Source organism: Mauremys reevesii, linkage group 9 (assembly GCF_016161935.1).
Source record: "Mauremys reevesii isolate NIE-2019 linkage group 9, ASM1616193v1, whole genome shotgun sequence".
NCBI classification, from domain to species: Eukaryota; Metazoa; Chordata; order Testudines; family Geoemydidae; genus Mauremys; species Mauremys reevesii.
Genome location: NC_052631.1, coordinates 42,167,061 through 42,186,867, shown reverse-complemented (window position 1 = coordinate 42,186,867; position 19,807 = coordinate 42,167,061). Strand labels below are relative to the sequence as shown.

Here is a 19,807-nt window from a genome sequence, read left to right as displayed (position 1 = left end):
CCATTAAATGGCTCTCCACAGCCCTTGACATCTTTAGCTATGAAGCATATTGTGAGTTGTTGCTTTCATCATCTGTGAAAAATGAGAGTTGGATCTTCTTGTATGGAAACCGGAGCTGACCTGAGTGGTTTGTTATTTACATGATAAACTGCAAATAGACTTGTGCTTAACTGGCTGAATCACTGCAGGCAGTAAAACAGCAGCAAGTACCATGCCATAATAGTGGGATAGACAGCTTTTGCCATAGGCATATAGTGTCCACCAAGAAGCACCAAATCATAGTATTCAAAAAATTATGTAAATAATGATACATCATACTCCACATAGGGCTCTCTGTGTGTGCATCTGAGCTGGAAAGATGATCTGATACCATCTCTGGAGGAATCAAGATGCAGGTGTCTTGTTTTCTTATGCCAAATGCATCAGACTCACTTTAAATGATCAGAGAGAAGTTAACTGAGTTTAGGAGAAAGCATGCTGTAACGATCCCATCCTGCCCCCTCAGAATTTTACCACTGGCTTCACTGAGTGCAAGACCTGGGCCTAACTCATTGGGTAATGGATGGCGGCTGAAAAAGAGCCATGAACACCCTTTGAAAAGGCTGGAATCCTTTTATCAGAGAAGAAATGGACAGTCATTGGGGATTTGCCTATGAAGGTGAATATCTTGTAGGGGCTACCCCATGGGAGACTGAGGGATTGTGAGTCTCCTGGTAAATAATGCATAGAGCAAGCCTAAATAAGGACCAGTAATCTACTGTTTTTATTAAAGAGTATTTTGAAGCAGTTTTCCTGGATTGTACTTGCTTCTGTAACATATATATTCCTCTTGTTGCTATTCACTTAGACTGTTGTGTTTGCTCCAAGAATAAACTTGCCTTTCAATCTGCCCCACTTTTTGTTATTTGTACTTTAAAGGAACAGCAGTTTGAAGAGGGCATTAGCCCAACGTGAATCCACTTGTTCTGTACCGCTACTCCCTGACATCAAAGAATGCTCATGAGAGCGAGCGTTGAACAAAAGAGGAGTTAGTTTAGAGGCAGCATAACCAATTCTTATACCCTTCAGAAACATCCATCATGACTCTAGTCAATTTAGAGAAGTCAAGTCCTTGGAAATATTCACCTATAATCTCCCACCCTTCCTCGCCGGGAGTACTGCTTTTCTTCAAGAGCATCTTACCATAGCAATAGTACCAGTGAAACTGATGCAACTGCTTGCAGAGTAAAGTACTTCTCAGCATGAGTAAAGGTGGGAGAATATGTGCCAAAGTTACTAGGATGAATACTAGTCATTGATTTTAATTTTTGGAGAATGCTGACAGATAATTTATACGACTAATTCTCTTCACTAGATGACTAGCTTGCTGAACACTATTCATTACCAGTTTGTTATCTGATTCTACATGGCCTCCTCTCCCTGCAGCACCACATAGGACCCTGCAGCTCGAAGCATGACAGGAGAATGAGGGCCTGCTCCACCCCTGCAAAACAGTGACCAAGGAGGGACACAGAGTGAATGGAAACTTGGATTCATCTCAACATCTACACACCAGCCAGCAGAACTAGTCAGATGTATGGAGTTGGGGGGAGGGGGTGTAACGGGGCAATGATTTACCCTGTGGTGCCTCCTGCTGGTCATCCAGGGAATTAGCTCTTCCAGCCTCCGGAGCGCCCTCTACAGGCCTGAGTCTCGCCTGTCGCTGGCCCCGTGTCCCTCCCAGACCCCGGTGCTCCTTTCCCTTGGGTGCTGCCCCCTGGCAGTACCCCTTCAGCTCTCAGGGTCTCCCCTCCCAGGGCAACCCCCAACCCTCATCCTCACCTTGCCTCAGTCTTGGGCTACTGCCAGTCACCATCTAGACTCCGCTCACTGGGGCGGACTACAGTGTAAAAGCCACTCATCATAGGCAAGGGGGGTTGGGACCTGCTGCCTTTGCCTACCCTGGGCTGCCCCTCTGCAACCCCAGTACCTTTCCAGCCTTTATCAAGGCCTACAGCCTGGGAAGTTTCCAGGCTGGAGCTCCCCAGCTCCCCTAGCCCTGCTCCACTCAGGTGCCCTGCTCAGCTCCCAGCAGCCAGGCCCTCCTCTCTCAGCAAGCTAGAGAGAGACTCTCTCCTCCTGGCCTACTGCCCTCTTATAAGGGCCAGTTGGGCCCTAATTGAGGCATGGCCCCAGCTGAGGCTGCTTCCCCAATCAGCTTTTCCCCCACTACAGCCCTCTCCAGGGCTGTTTTTAACCCCTCCAGGCAGGAGCGGGGTGACCACCCCGCTACAGGGTGTTTCACCCCCAAAAGAGTAGATTATGTTCCAACCCCACAAGAAGGGGGAAAAGAGAGGAGAAACTGTAAATAAGTGGAGTGACTTGATCATACTGGTGCTGAGAAATTGCAGTGTACATGAGGCCCTGGTCATGACTTAGAAAGTCTAGAGGTTAATAGCCTAACTCCCACCATTATCTGTAGCCCTGGGAAGGATTTTTTTTTCCCTGAAACCATCTGGGCTTGGAGAGTGAGAGTTCTTATCTTGACTTCATTTTACATTCACAACATATCAAGCTAAATTCACCAATGGCATTTGGACAAAATCAAAAGACAGTCTTATCACCAAGACTCAACACTACACTGTACTTGGTAGCATGACCATGGGAGAAAACTGGCTGACCTGAGGATTTGTTAATCATGTGTTTTCACCTATAAGTGGCCACTTCAAATGTGGCTGAGCTTCACAAAGAGAGAAAGTTGTGATAGTTATTGCAATCCCCTGTAATATCTGTTGGGACCATATTATATTCAGTTTATGTCTCACTCTGACCTAAGGATTGGAACTCAAGCAGGGAGGGTTACCACAAACTTCACCAGGAACCAAAAACAGCAGAGGTGATTACGGCAAGTCATGTAGGTTGTAACATCTCCAGAGAGGTACCAGCATCCTGGAGAAGCTCACCTATATGAGTTCAAACTGGCTTATCCAGAAACCAGACAAAAAAAGGACTCTGGGATAAAAATCTGAGTTAACACTGACTCGGGCTTTCTTTTTGATCCAGCAAGTGGCCAGGACCTCCTGTCTAAAGGCCACACCCTCATGGAAGGATTGGAAAGGCTTTGGTCTACTAGGGCCTCATAAGACTGATGGGTGACCTCTTAAGTTTTTAGCATGTGCATAGGAACTTTTTTGTTTTTAGATGTTTTCTCTGTGGTGCTTTTATTTTAAGAACGAATCCAGTATGCTTTGTGAAAGAAGGTTACCGAGTGGTATACACTATTACAGCCCTTGGAGAAAGGTTAACTATAGGTGTTGCATCACCATCAGAGTATTGCGGAAATGCCTGTGAGGAGTAAAGCTTAAACCACTAACCTGGAAGGAGAGAGGTGGAGGTCTCAGCCCAGTAGAGGAACTGGCTGGGAACAAGAAACCTTAAGAGAGTGCCCTCAAGGAAAATCACAAGGGGGTTCAAAGGTGCAATTAATCTTGAAACTGTGACTATCTCCATGTGGAAGCCACTGAGTAAAGTGAGCTGATAGCCTTTGTCTGCTTCTGAAACAACTCCTATCCCACTCCTTGTGTTCACCATAGAAACAGTCTCTGGTCTCACCAGAAAGACCAAGGATTTGAATGGGCAATGTGCCGAACAACGCTCTCATCAGAGGAGCTCCCTCCAAAGCAAGGTTCAGGCATATTATTAGTAGGAGGAAGAGGAAACTTTGCATTGTCACTTCCTGCGCTGCATTCATCCTGTGAACTAATAGAGAGCTCACTACCCACAGCCACTAAGTGCTTTTTTTTTTATAAAATGAGTAATTACAAAAGTAAGTGACTGGGATGCAAAATTCCCCAGTGACAATAGACAACTGAAAAAGGTATTGGCAATATTAGGTTTCTCTAAGGACACTCAGGCTGATGTCATAGAACCTACCTACCACATGGGTGTAGACCTGTAGAGTTACTGTTATTAGCTTTCTTAGGTGGGTGCTTCCTGTTTTTTTGTTGCAAGTACGGCTAAGCATACGCTATGAGCTAGCGGTGTGATTGTTCTCTGCTCATGCACCCATACCTGTGCTAGTTCTCATCAAGCTAACACAAGTATAAATTGCAATGTAGCCATGATAGGACGGGTAGCAGCAGTGGAAACACAGCTCAGCTTACATACTGTACTCAGCACACTTGAGCCATGGCTCTGCTGCCGCTACCGTTGCTGCTGTGGCTACATTGCTATTTATACTCATGTTAGCTTGAGGCAAGTCAGCATGCATATGTGTATGTGAAGCGGGGTGGGGGGAATCACACCCCCTAGCTCTTAGTGCAGGCATTGCTTGTGAATGAGGTTTATGCAGGGCAGAAGGCTAGAGATAAGAGTTCAGTGGGATGTCAAACAGAAAATGTGGCAAAGCCTGCCCTGAAAGCATTTTTGTAGTCGCTTAAGATAACTTTGAAATGTTTACACTGAAAAAGAGTATCAGTGAAAGATCAGAGTGGTGCTTATCTGCAGCTTGATATGAAAAGCTTCTATGTCTTTATTAGGCTAATGGCAATGTTTGCAAAAGTACCCGAGCCTCAATCTTATTTTTAAAAGTGATTTAGGTATTTATGCCTAGATCCACAGAGGTATTTAGTCTTCTGACTTCCCTTGAGACTAAATAGCTTTGTTCATCTGAACCTTAAGAGCTAAAATCTCATTTAAAAGACTAGACAGACAATGGTTATAGGTGTACCACAAAAAAAAAACCCAAACCTGAAGCAATGAGTTTAAAAGCCCAGCTCTGCTATGGTGCTAAAAAGAGCACTGTAGACGTTTCCTCTCAGGCTGGGTCTTCAGCTCTGAAACCCAGTGAGGGGGGTGGATCTCCAAGCTCAAGCAGAAATATCTAGGGTTTTTTTTTCGTGCCATAGCACAAGCCCGCATCTGTAGACCTGCTCTCTGAGACTCACTGCCACAGGTTTATTTTCTTCAGTGTCGACTTACCCAAAGCCCGATTCTCCTCTTACTCCAAAATAAATAAGAAGTATCTGTACTGGTGTCAATGGAGGTATAAAAACAAAGTGAGGATAATCAGGCATAGAGAGAGATGTTGGGATAGGCTAGAGACTGGTGGCTTTTTGGCATAGGCAGAAACAATATCCAGAACATAAATTAGTAAATTAATAGTCAAAGTCCACCAATTTCCAGAAATCTTGCAATGCTGTAATTTGAGTCAACAATATTCACAGAATGAGTCTGCATGGGTCATTCTCTCCTATCACCTTTCATTCCACATGTAGGAAACATTTTATATTGGGCTTGGTAAACCCAGCACTGTGACCTACAGTCCTACCTTCTTCAAAACACCCAACTTCCTTTTGAGTGACATGTGCCCCAGCTGTCTACAATCTGCAATCCAATGAAGTAGCCTTCAAGTTTAGAAGACAAAAACAAGAGTTAAATATGCTGAAAATGAGAAAATGCCCCAATGGAGACCAATATAAAGGGGCGCAGATTTAAAAAAAATCAATAGTATAACATAAAGCACTTGTAGGTAATTTTGTCTTCTCTTTTATTAAAATGGAGACCCGGTTCCAAATGAAAAGGTAGCCCACTGCAAAGAATCCCCACCCTCACAAATGGCACAGATGAGAATCCATATAAATTGGCTCTGCAACTGATTCACTGTATGGTCTTAAGCAAGTCACTTAAGCCAATTTTTTACAAAATGTAGGTGCCTAAAGTTAAGTACACATATGTATATATTAGCACCTACTTATATGGCTTGATTTTCAAATACTGAGCACACACAACTCCCATTGATTAAAATGAAATCAATAGGAGCTGCAGGTTCTCAGTTCCTTTGAAAATTAGAAATTAGAGTGCTAACTAGGTGCCTGTAAATAGGTAGCATTCCCACCCTGCTCCTACCACAATGTACACACTTAGGGTATGTCTACACTTGCAGAGTTTTTGCACTGTAAGTTTCACTCGTGATAGGGAACTAGTGAAGGTAAAGCGCTGGTTTGTGTTCTCACTTAATGCCTCAGGTGTCAGAGTGTGTTTACATTAGCAGCACTTCTATCCCCTGATGAGAGCAGCGCTCTAGGGCAAGTGTCCCACAATGCAGCTCTCTCCAGTTTGAGGATGGGTCTTGTGCCTCTGGCTCTCTGGCTGCAGCTCCGCTCCCAGCACAGGATCTGCTCTCTCCTGGGATGTGCCTCTGCTCTCCATGGAGCAGGCATTGTCACCCACAGGATCTGCTCTCTGCCAGAACATAAATTAGTAAATTAATAGTCAAAGTCCACCAATTTCCAGAAATCTTGCAATGCTGTAATTGAGTCAACAATATTCACAGAATGAGTCTGCATGGGTCATTCTCTCCTATCACCTTTCATTCCACATGTAGGAAACATTTTATATTGGGCTTGGTAAACCCAGCACTGTGACCTACAGTCCTACCTTCTTCAAAACACCCAACTTCCTTTTGAGTGACATGTGCCCCAGCTGTCTACAATCTGCAATCCAATGAAGTAGCCTTCAAGTTTAGAAGACAAAAACAAGAGTTAAATATGCTGAAAATGAGAAAATGCCCCAATGGAGACCAATATAAAGGGGCGCAGATTTAAAAAAAATCAATAGTATAACATAAAGCACTTGTAGGTAATTTTGTCTTCTCTTTTATTAAAATGGAGACCCGGTTCCAAATGAAAAGGTAGCCCACTGCAAAGAATCCCCACCCTCACAAATGGCACAGATGAGAATCCATATAAATTGGCTCTGCAACTGATTCACTGTATGGTCTTAAGCAAGTCACTTAAGCCAATTTTTTACAAAATGTAGGTGCCTAAAGTTAAGTACACATATGTATATATTAGCACCTACTTATATGGCTTGATTTTCAAATACTGAGCACACACAACTCCCATTGATTAAAATGAAATCAATAGGAGCTGCAGGTTCTCAGTTCCTTTTGAAAATTAGAGTGCTAACTAGGTGCCTGTAAATAGGTAGCATTCCCACCCTGCTCCTACCACAATGTACACACTTAGGGTATGTCTACACTTGCAGAGTTTTTGCACTGTAAGTTTCACTCGTGATAGGGAACTAGTGAAGGTAAAGCGCTGGTTTGTGTTCTCACTTAATGCCTCAGGTGTCAGAGTGTGTTTACATTAGCAGCACTTCTATCCCCTGATGAGAGCAGCGCTCTAGGGCAAGTGTCCCACAATGCAGCTCTCTCCAGTTTGAGGATGGGTCTTGTGGGCACGGGGGAAGTGATCATGGGGCATCCTGGATCCCTGCACAGCCTCCTCTCCCCAAACACTAATAAGATCCAGTAGCTCAGCATTGCTCCAAGCAGGGGATTGTTTGCTCCATGGAGCAGGCATTGTCACCTGGCCAAATAAGTGAGTACTTGCCAAGAAAACAGGAAGGGGAGTTTCAAAGTTCCTGGGGCTTTACAGGGGGAGGGGTGAATGTCTGTTTACCAGGCAACAAAGCAGCAGAGCTGCTGTCTAGAGTGGTCACCTAGGCACTGTGGGATATCCTCAGGAGGCTAAAAGCTGTGTAAACAGGAAGAACGCGTCTTCACTTGCACATCACCACACAAGCACCACCGGTAAGGGTTGTATGCCTCTCATCATTGGCAAGTGTAGATGCTCCCATGGTTTTTGCACAAAAAAGGTGCTTTTTCCGCTTTAAATGCTAAGTGTAGACATGCCCTTAGCAAAGGATCCAAATTTATCTCATTTCTGACCTTTTTTTGACTGTTAACTTAAACAAAAAATAAATACTTTTTCCTTGCACCTAATATTCACAGCCACAGGAAGAAACTCAAATCTAAGTTTTAGCTAATTGGAACCACCTGGTCTAGTACCAGGGTGAGTAAGCACAATATCTCTGCATCTCTGGTCCTGGGATCTCATGTCAGGATGAGTTAGAAGAACTCTGTATTTCTGTGCAGGGACCCACAATCTGACCCTATCAGACACACAAATTTGAAATATTTAGTCTTAGGGTATCTCTCTCAATAGCCCGATCTTAATACGGGGAGAGGGGAGAGGGTGTTGTGGATTTTTTTTTGTTTTGTTTTGTTTTTGGGGGGGAGAGGGGGTGGTTTTGAGTTCCAACAAGTGTTAAGATAGGTATCGAGAGAAAGGAAGAAATGGGGGAAGAAAAGACCATGGAAGCACTGAGAAAACTGAAGGATTCCTTCCTCGAAAGACTCTGTGACAAAGAATTGAAATATAACATGACTGTATAGGCAGGTATGCATACAGAGAGATCGTAAGGTGGATGCTGTGGTTGCACACAAGTGTAATTGAGGGCAAGATTTGGACCACAGGCCCTTTATCGTTGATAAATGATGATGGTGCATAATCCAGGAAGACCGCAGGTTGACTTTCAGATCCAAGGTTCAAGTCTGCAGCAATTACAACTAGAAAAAGTTCTCTCTATACTTGTGAACTGAGAAAATGTGATTCAGAAATCATTGTTTTTGCAGAGTGACTATCCTCAACAGACATACATTTTAAGATACTCATGTTGTGATTACTCTACTCAGTACTGGAGCTGTGGGAGAGTACTTAGGATCAAGTTTTGCCTAATGAATGAACAGAAGCTGTAACTAAATACTATATTATATTTAAGCACAGAAAGCCTATTAATCTGCATTCAGCTAAAGACCTAAAAATGTCAGCTAGCATTCCTCTGCAGGATTCCGGCACGCACATCATTTGCCACATTTCTCTCATGACTTTCCAAAAAAGACATCTCTTAAATATGGTCAAAGTTGTTTAAGCTGAGCATCATTTAAATTTACACCTGAAAAAATGCCTAGATTTTATGACCTGCATAAATTAGTGGATTTACACAGCTAACCATCATGCTGGAGCAAAACTACAGGTTATTTTTTCTTCTTGTCATAAAGGTCCTCAGATGCCAGCAAGAAAGGCAGGGTTTCTCAAACAGGGGTCGCTGCTTCTGTAGGGAAAGCCCCTGGCGGGCCGGGCCAGGCCAGTGTGTTTACCTGCCCCATCCACAGGTCCAGCCGATCGCAGCTCCCACTGGCTGCAGATCACTGCTCCGGGCCAATGGGAGCTGCTGGAAGTGGCGCGGGCCGAGGGATTTACTAGCCACCGCTTCCAGCCACTCCCATTGGCCCGGAGCAGTGATCCACGGCCAGTGGGAGCAGCGATCCACGGCCAGTGGGAGCTGCGATCGGCCGGACCTGCGGACAGGGCAGGTAAACACACCATCCCAGCCCTCCAGGGGCTTTCCCTACAGAAGCAGCGACCCCTGTTTGAGATACCCTGGAGAAAGGGATATAATTAAGTTATTCAGTCCATGGCAGAGAGACAATTACTGATGACTTGAGGTGCCAACAAGACATGATAAAATGGAAGACAAGAGAATTGGTTAAAAATCAGGCAAAAAAAAAGACATTTGTTTAGTGTCTAACCCTTGTTATATAGTATAGTATTGTACTATAGTAACTGGAGTAACTGGGAGCATTGGGCACTTTCCCCTTTTGTTAGAGATTGAAATTTTTATATCTCAGTTGACTTCTCAAAAGGTGCACTGTAAAGTTGGGTGGGTTTTTTTTGAACAACAGCTCAGATCACTAATAAAATATTTCAGCTGAATTTTATAACATCTGAAAGTAGTTTCCTCTTTTACTTACCTGATGGAACTGAATCCAGGACTCTCCGTATCTCTTGAATGAGCTAACAGCATTCCCAATATATACAAAGCACCATGTTTTTTTCTGTGCTGTTTTTGGTTCTTGCAGCATCAGCAATATTTGCAGAAGGGTCAAAGAATCAACAACCTCTCAGGGCTTGACAGATAAAAGGAGGAAAGAGTTAAAATGTTTCATTTTTAAATGAAAATATGTTAGTGCATTTTTAAGTTATTTATAATGTATACAAGGCCATAAACTATGACCTTCCCCATACAATCTTTTGGTCTAATTTGGACAGATACAATACTGATATTTAAAGCTGAGGTTCCCATACTTTGATCCATGGACTATTGGTGCCCCCAGAGCTAATTCTGTCATAACAGTGAAGTGTCAGCTTGCCTTCAAGCAATGATACTTCCTTCTAGTTGTAGCCCAATTCTGGGTCTGATCCAGAGTCCATTGACTTCAATAAGCCTTGGATAACCTCTATCCTAGAATCTCAAAGTTTTTCTGACTGTCTGAAGTGATAAATACCCAAGCATTTCTCTGCACCCAGTATGACTGCATCAAGTCTTCCTGTCAACCTTAGGCCTGGTCTACACTAGAAAAATAGATCTGCTTAACTATGTCACTTGGCGGTGTGAAAAATCCTCACCTCCCAAGCGGTGTAGTTAAGCCAACCTAAATCCCCATGTAGACAGCACTAGGTTGATGTAACCTAGCTACTGCCTCTTGGGGAGGTAGATTACCTGGGACGATGAGAGAACCCCTTCTATCAGCGTAAGAAGTGTCTACACTGAAGTGCCACAGCGGTGCAGCTAGCTGTTCAAGTGTAGACAAGCCCTGTAGACATAAACCCAACCATGATCAAATAAACAAGAGAGAGGAACCAAACTGCAAAGTGATCCAGAAGATTAGAGCAGTGTGAGCCACAGGAAGTTAGAGATGTTTTTATTGATAAACTGGAGAGGAAATAGTCAGCTCGGATACAAGATGATAGTGGGGGAGGGAACCTTATCATACAAGATCATCCACTGGATTAAAGGGATCTTATTTCCATTTTGTCTCCACATTACCCTAATATTTTCATACGAGCAAGTGTTTTCGTTTGCCATTGGGAAGCAGGCACGGGATATGAGATAAGGGAAAGAGAAGATCACCTTCTTTAGAAGTGGTTTACACAATAGAGCTTGACAACCACTGCTTAGAAGGGAAACCATCTTCAAGCCACATTCCTATCTGCAATTTTTTAACCTATTATTGTTACCAGAATCAGCCAAGATGGCTGTATGAGGAGGTTACTCACCTTGTGCAGTAACTGACAGCCTTCGAGATGAGTGTCCCTGTGGGTGCTCCACTCTAGGTGTTGGTGCGCCCCTGCGCTTTTGATCGGAGATTTCTGCAGCAGTACTCGTACCGGCCACGCATGCTCAGAGCCGGCCCCCCCGCTCTGAGTATAGCTCTAGTGAGCATGCGCGGCCGTTTCCCTCAGTTCCTTCTCTACACCGGAGGCTACCCCAACTCTGAAGCAGAGGGGAGGAGGGAGGGTAGTGGAGCACCCACAGGGACACTCATCTCAAAGAACGTCAGTTACTGCGCAAGGTGAGTAACCTCCTCTTCGAGAGAGAGATGTCCCTGTGGGTGCTCCACTCTAGGTGACTTCGAAGCAGTGTATCTCAAGGAGGTAGGGACTTCGGATCTGGCAGGAATGCCGTTGTTAATACTGCCCTGCCTAATCGAGTGTCAGAGAGAGGACCCTGAACAAGGGCATAGAGTTTGACAAACGTGTGCTCGGAGGACCAAGTGGCAGCTTTACAGATATCAGTCAATGGCACTTTACGTAGGAAGGCTACAGAGGTAGATACAGATCTAGTGAAATGAGTTCTGATGAATGCTGGTGGTGTAACGTTCTTTATCTGGTAGCAGAGTCGTATGCAATCGGAGATCCAGTTTGACAGTCTCTGGGGAGTGATAGGCATGCCTTTGGAGCGCTCCGCGATGGAGACAAAGCGCCTAGGAGAGTTTCTGAAGGGTTTGGTTCTGTCCAAATAGAATGATAAGGCTCTGCGTACATCGAGTGTATGCATTGTGGTTTCGAAAGAGTTTGCATGTGGTTTTGGGAAGAAAGTTGATAGATGTATTGGCTCATTGATGTGAAAAGAAGTGTGAACTTTAGGAAGGAATTTGGGGTGCAAGCGTAGAGTCACTTTGTCCCTGAAGAAGATCGTATATGGTGGATCTGCCATAAGGGCTGCTATTTCTCCTGCCCGTCTGACGGAGGTAATTGCCACCAAAAAAGCTGTTTTCATCAAGAGATGCAAGAGGGAGCAAGTGGCTAGTGGCTCAAAGGGTTGATGGGTTAAACAGGACAATACTAAGTGAAGATCCCATGGAGGGACAGGTGCCTTAATGTCTGGATATAAGGTTTGGAGTCCCTTGAGGAAACGCTTGGTTATGGGATGAGCAAACACTGAGGTATTGTCAACTGTAGCATGAAAGGTTGTGATGGCAGCTAAATGGACTCTGATAGAGCTGAGGGAAAGGCCGGATTGCTTGATGGTCAATAGGTAGTCGAGTATTCAGGGAAGGGGTGCCGAGGTAGGAGAAAATTGTCTAGTTGAACACCATTCTGTGAATCGTTTCCACTTCTGGAGATAGGTGGTTCGGGTGGATTGTGTTCTGCTGTGTAGAAGCACCCTCTGAACTTGGTCGGAACATTCTAGTTCTCGTTGCGAGAACCATGGAGGTACCAGGCCTTGAGATGAAGCATGGACAGGTTTGGGTGAAGAAGCCGGCCATGTTGTTGTGATAAAAGGTTCGGAATGAGAGGCAGCGAGATCGGTGGTCGAATTGACATTCTGGTTAGGAAAGGAAACCATGGCTGTCTCGGCCATGAAGGTGCGATCAGAATCACCCTGGCGCAGTCTGTTCGTATCTTTATGAGGACCCTGTTGAGCAAAGGTATTGGGGGAAATGCATAGAGCAAGTCCCGGTTCCACTGGAACATGAATGCGTCTCCGAGGGAGTGTTTGCCCAGCCCCGCCCTGGAGCAAAAATTCGGGCATTTCGTGTTCTTCTCGGTTGCAAAGAGATCTATGATTGGGAGACCCCAAGTGCGAAATAATGTTGTAAATGATTCCCTTGTCTATCTCCCATTCGCGGTCCGAAGGGAAACGTCTGCTTAACTCGTCAGCGGTGGTGTTCATCACCCCTGGGAGATAAGCAGCTGATATGCGGATGTGGTTTGCAAGGCACCAGTTCCAGAGTTTTATGGCCTCTGAGCAAAGAGAATGGGAGCAAGCCTCTTTTTGTCTGTTTACGTAGAACATGCAGGCAATATTGTCTGTCATTATGCGGACATGCTGATTCTTGATCAGTGGTAGGAAGTGGCGGCAGGCATTTCGTATAGCTCGAAGTTCTAGAACATTTATGTGCAGGGAGGTCTCGGAAGGATACTATAACCCGTGGACTGTTTGGTGAGAGATGTGGGCTCCCCAGCCAGTGAGAGACGCATCGGTCGCCATTATTAGAGTTGGGTAAGTCTGGAGAAAGGGGACTCCAGAGCAGAGGTTGTAGGGGATCGTCCACCAAAGGAGAGAGTCCTTGACTCGGTAGGGTATGGCCAGGTGTTTGTTTAGTGAGTGCACGTTCGGTTTGTAAACCATGGCCAGCCAAGCTTGGAAGCACCTCATGTAGAGACATGCATTCTGGACCACGAAGGTGCACAAGGCCATGTGCCCTAGTAGTTGGAGGCAGTCTTGGGCATTGACCCGGGGACTGTTGCGAAGTCTCGTAGCCAGCAGTTTTATGGTATTGAAACGGTCGGGTGGGAGAGATGCCAGCCCGGTTGTGGAGTCGAGACTCACTCCTATAAACTCCAGGTGTTGGGTCGGATTTAATGTGGATTTGCTTCTGTTTATTTGTAGGCCCAGGGATTGGACGCAATCGATGGTGAGTTGTGTAAAGCGGAGGGCGTCATCGAACGTGGAGGCCTTCAGGAGGCAATCGTCGAGGTAAGGGAATATTATGACCCCTTTTTTCCTGAGGTAGGCAATGACTACCGCCAGAAGCTTGGAGAAAACTCGGGGGGCAGTGGAAAGGCCGAAGGGCAGAACTCTATATTGGAAGTGCGTTGAGCCGAGGGTAAAACAAAGGAAGCGTCTGTGGGCCGGGTGGATAGTGACATGAAAATAGGCATCTTGTAGGTTGAGGGCTGAAAACCAATCGCCCTGCTCCAGGGCTGGAATTATGGTGGTGAGAGTAACCATCTTGAACTTTTGCTTTCTGATAAACTTGTTGAGCCGCCTGAGGTCGAGGATCGGTCGCCATCCTCCAGTTTTCTTTTCTGTTAAGAAATAATGGGAGTAGAACCCTTTTCCCTTGTGGCAGTCTGGCACGAATTCGATAGCCCCCAGGTGGAGGAGACGTTGTACTTCCTGCTGGAGGTGTAGCTCGTGAGAGGGGTCCCTGAAGAGGGATGGGGAAGTGGGGGTGGGTGTGAGGGAAGGAGAGGAAAGGGACAGAGTACCCAGTTGTGATGAGCTCTAAAACCCACTTGTCGGTGGTAATATTCTGCCATTGGTGTAAAAATGGCTGTAGGCGGTGTCCAAAGATAGTTGTAAGCGGTGTAGGCGCTGAAGTTGGGGCGATGTTTACGAGACCCTCGACCAAAGATTCAAATCTGCTTATTAGTTGGAGGGGGCTGGGGCATCCCGGAAGAATTAGGGCGACGCCTCTGGTATCTGGATCTCTGGTGTTGGTGTTGCTGATGTTGATCCTGAGATCTTGGGAACTGCTGAGTAAATGGGGGGTAGCGTGGACGGTGGTAAGGTTGATATCTGTACTGTCGCCTTCTGGTTGTAGGGGTTTGGATGCCTAAGGATCGAAGAGTGGCCCTTGATTCCTTCATTGAGTGAAGCACCTCATCTGTAGTGGAAGCAAAGAGTTTGTCACCATCAAAAGGGAGATACTCTATGGTGCTCTGAACCTCATGAGGAAAGAGGGAAGAAGAGAGCCATGAACCTCGGCGCATGACCACCGCCGTAGCGGTGGACCTTGCTGCGGTATTGGCTGCATCCAGAGCTGCTTGAAGAGCCGTGCGTGATATGATTTGGCCCTCGGAAACTAAAGTTGAAAACTGTTGTTTCTTCTGTTCCAGAATGTGTTCAATAAAGTCCATGAACTTATTATAGTTTCTGTGGTCATACTTTGCCAAAACTGTGGTATAATTGGCAATTCAAAATTGTAAGGTCGAGGAGGCATACACTTTGTGACCCAGCAGGTCTAAATGTTTGCCTTCCTTATTGGCTGGGTTATGGCGGGAATACTGTTGTTTATTCCTTTGATTTGCTGCATCCACTACCAGTGAGTTTGGCGCAGGATGGGAGAAAAGAAATTCAGAGCCCTTAGAGGGGATGAAGTATTTACGGTCCACTTGTTTGCAGGTAGGCTGGCTCGTGGCTGGAGCCTGCCAGATGGACTTAGCAGGTTGCAGAAGGGCTGGATTGATTGGTAATGCCAGTCTGGATGAAGAAGAGGGTTGCAGGATATCTGTGAGTTCATGTTGTTGGTCCGGTACTTCCTCTAGATTAATTCTGAGGTCACTGGCAACCCTTTTAAAGAGATCTTGAAATTTCGTAAAATCGTCTGAAGAAGTTGGGGGGGGGGAGTAAAGCTTCTTCAGGCATTACTTCAGTTAGTATTTCCATTGGTACTGGGTCCAGAGCAGGATTTAATTGATCTTGAGTATGAGAAGGTGCCGGCAACTGAGTGATATTATCTGGACGTTGGCGTGTCGTGGAAGTGGAATAGCGGGTGTGCTGCGGAGGGAAAGGTGCCCATGGGGCCCAATACTGCCATGGTAGTGGAAAGGGCATAGTTGGAGCCATCCAGGGGTTAACGCACCAGGAGGCAGGATCTCGAGGAGAGTCTGAGACCAATTTCCTGTGCCCGCATCTGACAGGAACCCGAGGATGGAAGTCTTCTTGTATAGAGGCATCAGCCTGTAATTCAGACTCCTCTTCACTGGAGGAATGCTGTTCAGATCCTGACTCATTGGTAAGGGAGAAGCAATCTTTAGGGAAAGGCGATTGCATTGTAGGTGACACTAATAGGTCACTTGACTGGGTAAACGGCAGCCCGGAGGTAGCAGAAGGTGAAGGCTGATAGAATTGCTGCATGGGAACTCGGGTTTGCACGGGAGTTCTAAGTGTTGGCTCAGTGCCAAGTAGCGTTGTTAATTTCAGTGCCGGTGTCGGAGCCGATGCCACGCTAGTAACAGCGTGCTGCGGTGCCTCAAGAGGGTCCTGGAATGTCGGCACCGCGTTCGTCGCGGTGCCGATAGGTGCCATAATCGAGGCAGGCAACTGAAAGCCTGTCGCCTTGGCACCAGAGCTTCGCGTCGCCGCTGACAGCACAGGCGGGTTTGAAGCAATCCCTGAGGAGCCCGGCTCGTCGAAAGTGCTCAGGCGGGGGAGCACTGGTAAGGAGACCGTGGATCTCACTGGAGAAGGTTTGTATTTGAGGGCTTCCTTTGGTGTTGACAGGGGGTGCCCTCGTTTTGTAGATTTCTTGTGCTTTTTTTGCAGCGGGAGAGCTGTGTCGGGCGGAAGCAGAGTCCGTGCCAGGGTCTGAGGCAGACCCTAAGGATTTTTGAAGTAAAATGAGTTTAAGTTTTAGCTCCCTGTCCTTTCTTGCTCTGGAGCTTCGTTTAGTACAGTGGGAGCATTTTTGGGGAATATGAGTTTCCCCCAGACATTTTATACCCTGGGAATGTCCATCAGAAAGAGGGATAGCGTCCTTACATGAGGAGCAGCGCTTAAAGCCCGTGGAGCCAGGCATGTCTGAAGCGCTGAGAGAAAAAAAAAATTTTTTAAACGGTAGAGAAAAAGGTAAGTAACACTCACTAACAACTAACTAACAAGAAAATTATATAATTCTAAGTTATTTAAAGATGAGGAAAGAAATTCTTTAGGAGTCTGCTGAGCTCCGTCTCAAGCCGGAGACGGTAGAGAAGGAACTGAGGGAAACGGCCGCGCATGCTCACTAGCGCTATACTCAGAGCGGGGGGGCTGGCTCCGAGCATGCGTGCCCGGTAGGAGTACTGCTGCAGAAATCTCCGATCAAAAGCGCAGGGGCGCACCAACACCTAGAGTGGAGCACCCACAGGGACATCTCTCGAAGAAGAACTGGAGTGGCTAGAAGTCAAAGGTATTTCTATTTGTTCCGTTTATTTACTTCACGCACTTGACAGCATTCTTACTTATTCCTACTTATTTTTGTGCCACTTCCTTCTTTTTCTCATACGACCTCTTACTGTTGTTCCCCTTTGAAAATTTCCCCTGGGTGGCTGATGGAGCTGCTATTTATAGCCGAATTAAACACACTGCTGCTTGCGCAACAGAGAAAATATTCTTGAGCTCTTGCTAAACCAGCAGCATTCCCCACCTCTTGCAAGTTCCCTTTTTGCAAGAGCACTAGAAAAAGGAATGGTTCTTTTGCTTTCAGAGGGGATTTTCCAAGCTGAGTGCTGCGAAGTACTAGTAATGCTGATGAGGTGAAGAATTCGTTGAAACAACGCATCAGTGACGCTAGCTAGTTTAACAGCTGTGGTAAGACTACTTGGGGAAACACTTTCTGGTCACTAGCATTCTGCACTAATATGAATAGCGTGGCTGAATGACCCGAGGGCTTGGGAATAAAAGAATGATCATTCTTTGTGTGTGTGTTAATGTTTTTGCATTACTGATGTTTGTTTAACTGAAGGCCAAAATCAGTGAGGTGCTGAGCGCCCTCAAACCCCACAGCAAGCCTATTGACTTCAGGGTTGGCTTGGCTCTTTCTCAGTTGTTCATTTTACTGCTGGCCCTAAACTTCCTGGAAGGACAGAACAACAGCTCTTGCAAACTTGCTCTTCTGGAGATACTGGAGACCTTTTAAGCAACAGTATGCACTTACGTTTTGCTGGCTCGCCTGCAAGTGCCCCAGCAATAAGCTTCTGCTGATAAGTCTCACTACATTCAATGCTATGGGTAACTTTGGTTCCTACTCCAGAGTTCCCATTATCATTACATTATTTTTATGTAAACACAAACGTATGCGCACACACACATTCCACATATATCATTTAACTAAAATTTCAACTTTTTTACTTAACTGTATCAACTTAATTTAGTATCCATAACTCTAATCTGAATACTTAAAGATTTTGAACAATTAGCCCAGGGTTTCTCAAACAGGAGTCGCCGCTTCTGTAGGGTAAGTCCCTCGGCCCACGCTGCTTCCAGCAGCTCCCTTGGCCCGGAGCAGCGATCGGCCGGACCTGAGGACGGGGCAGGTAAACACACCGGCCCGGCCCACCAGGGGCTTTCCCTACAGAAGCGGCGACCCCTGTTTGAGAAATCCTGAAATAGTCTCTGTATCTAGCAGGGTTTCTTATCCCTCTGCCTTTAGAGGCAGTAACAGTATTAGTGTTTTGTTTTTTCCTATATTCAAACTGACCACTTGAGATTCAGGAGATTAGTCTGGTATTGGTTGCTTTTCTTAACTAGATGTTGACATTGTTTGATTGTTCCGTATTTCCATTCCCTTCCTGCACAATTCTTTTAGGGCTCGTCAAATCCTGTTTTTTCTGTAAACATCTCCTTGCTGTGTCTCGATAAGATAACATCTTGGGGCACTGTGCTGGTCAATCATCTTTGCAGCTTTCCATGCTGCTTTTGAAAAATACAAACAGTCTCACCATTTTCCAGAGGGAATAAAGGCTTTGCACCCTTGTGAAAGAAATTTCTGCTTTGCTCTTCTCAATTGTAGATTAGTTTGTATGTCTCCTTGCAGGGGCGGCTCTAGGAATTTGGCCGCCCCAAGCACGCCAGTCCCATGGCTCCGGGGGACCTCTTGCAGACGTGCCTGCGGATGGTCCGCTGGTCCCGCGGCTCCGGTGGACCTCCCGCAGGCATGACTGCGGAAGGTCCACCGGAGCCGCCTGCCGCCCTCCCAGCAAAATGCCGCCCCAAGCGCGCGCTTGGCGTGCTGGGGTCTAGAGCCAGCCCTGTCTCCTTGTATCAGCTTGGGTTGCAACAGCTGTGGTGAAGTTGGCAGTCTGGTTCTTAGATGTCTTCTCACAAAAGTACTGAGCAGGTAGCCCTAAATCTGTCATAGCTTGGTGGACTATCGTAATACACCTAAGACAAGGACCTGTGTTATCCAAGCTAGATTTTTTGAAGAATCTTTTGTATAGTTTGAATGGCTCTCTCAGCCATTCCATTTGATTGTGAGAACAGTGGATTTGATATTTTGTGAATAAAGTCCTATTACTTTGCAAACATTTTAATGCCTCTGGAGCAACACTGTGGTCCATTGTTAATAAATGAATTAGCCAAGAATGCCACACATTGAAAATATAAAACGTGCAGTGTCTGAAGATAGACACTTATGATGTCCTGAAGCAAGGAGATTTCTAAGTATTTGGAGTAATCAACCAGTATAAGATAGTCTGTACCACAGGTCCATGCCTAGTTTCTGCCAAAGTCTGTTTGGGACCTCATGTAGTAGCACTGTACCATGTCCTCAATTTGACTACACATGCCTGGCCAATACAAAGCACCTTGAGATCTCCTTTTATATAGCTCTTCTTCCAGAAGACCATCATGAATAACAGCCAAGATCTCTTTTCTGAGACTTTCCAGTAGTATGTCATTTTTACGGACAAGTCCATCTTGTACACTTAGTTCCTCTCTATATACCTCTGATTGACACTTCAGGTCTCATCTGGGCATCCATTCAAAACAGTTTGTCTTGAGGTTTGCAGGCCAACATCATTTGCATTAGCTGCTTGAAATTCCTGCAGTTTGTTCTGAAATAGGCAAATAAGCAATAAATCTCATGATGGCTACTTCAGCTTCCTCTGAATTTAATCCTTCACCATGCAACATGTATGCTCTGAATAAAGCATCAGCTATGGCTAACTCTTTCCCTGGTATGTCTCTAGCTTCCAGTTGATATTTCTGGAGCATTAGCAAGCACCTTTGAATTCTCAGTGGAGTACTGGACAAAGGTTTTCTGAAAATAGTCTCAAAAGGTTTGCGGACTGTCTCCACAGCTATTTTTTCCCTGTAGATAAACTGATGAAAATTGAGTACAGCCAAATACTATTGCAAACATTTCTTTCTC

At 45.6% G+C, this 19,807-nt stretch overlaps 1 long non-coding RNA gene across 1 annotated transcript; it reads left to right on the top strand.

The window, feature by feature from the left end:
* The first annotated feature begins 1,485 nt into the window (after positions 1-1,485).
* LOC120371780 lies at positions 1,486-14,805 on the top strand. Its single transcript, XR_005584573.1, has 3 exons — positions 1,486-1,574; positions 13,564-13,650; positions 14,501-14,805. It is a non-coding gene; the product is annotated as an uncharacterized LOC120371780 (long non-coding RNA).
* The last annotated feature ends 5,002 nt before the right edge of the window (positions 14,806-19,807 follow it).